This window comes from Aplysia californica, unplaced genomic scaffold, assembly GCF_000002075.1.
Source record: "Aplysia californica isolate F4 #8 unplaced genomic scaffold, AplCal3.0 scaffold01411, whole genome shotgun sequence".
Classification (NCBI taxonomy): Eukaryota; Metazoa; Mollusca; class Gastropoda; order Aplysiida; family Aplysiidae; genus Aplysia; species Aplysia californica.
In genome coordinates, this window is record NW_004798681.1 from 73553 (window position 1) to 74682 (window position 1130).

Sequence of the window (1130 nt, forward strand, 5' to 3'; positions counted from 1 at the left end):
CCCCCCCCTCCCACTCCTCCCCCGCCCACACTAGACAGACACGCGTAGAGTAGTCACAGTCAGCGGTAAGGGGGAAAGGATCAATACCCGACTCACGATCTACAGTAAGTTGAGATGTCTCCTGACCATATCGTTAGTACAACGTCTCACTGTGTGTCTCGTGTGTGTCTCGTGTGTGTCTCACTGTGTGTCATTGAGTGTGTCTCACTGCGTGTCTCGTGTGTGTCTCACTGTGTGTCTCATTGTATGTCTCATCTCGTGTGTGTCTCACTGTGTGTCTCATTGTAAGTCTCACTGTGTGTCTCATTGTATGTCTCACTGTGTGTCTCTCTGTGTGTCTCACTGTGTGTCTCATTGTATGTCTCACTGTGTGTCTCTCTGTGTGTCTTACTGTGTGTCTCACTGTGTGTCTCACTGTGTGTCTCGTGTCTGTCTGTCTGTCTGTCTGTCTGTCTGTCTGTCTGTCTGTCTCTCTCTCTCTCTCTCTCTCTCTCTCTCTCTCTCTCTCTCTCTCTCTCTCTCTGCCCCCCCCCCTTTCTCCCCTTCTCTTTCACTCTCAAGCCCAAGAAGCTCTGGTGGGGATTTGAACCCGGACCATGATATAAACCAGTGTTGCAGGCTATAAACTCTACCTGAAAATTTGCCATAGACTGATATCATTACAATATCTAGGCATGGCAGCACTGATGGCGTCATAATGATTCAACATAGCGTATACCATGTGACTTGACTCTATTTTAAGAATGGGCGGCCATGACAGTGCCTAATCTAGGACATGGTTTTGTGGAGTTTTTCAAAACTCTCAACCCATTTTGTTTAGTCATATCGGAGACTGACGTTATATTCATAGATCTCGCCTCTTGAATGAAGTTATAGTGTTGATGGCGCCGATGAACCACATCTCTGCTGGTCAGCCTAACCATACGATATACATATAATAATTAAAAATATATACATGTATATATATGTATAATAATATATACTATTTATATATAAATACAAATTATTTATATATTAACCGACAAACGTCCTCAGACTTATCACATATCACATTACGCCACTTATCACATATCACATTACGCCACTTATCACATATCACATTACGCCACTTATCACATATCACATTACGC

General features: G+C 43.5%; 1 protein-coding gene across 1 annotated transcript in view; it reads right to left on the reverse strand.

Annotated features, from left to right (window-relative positions):
• LOC106013877 (synaptotagmin-10) overlaps positions 1 to 1130 on the reverse strand; it is a gene marked incomplete at its 5' end in the record, with an annotated part of 9012 nt that overhangs the window by 2704 nt on the left and 5178 nt on the right.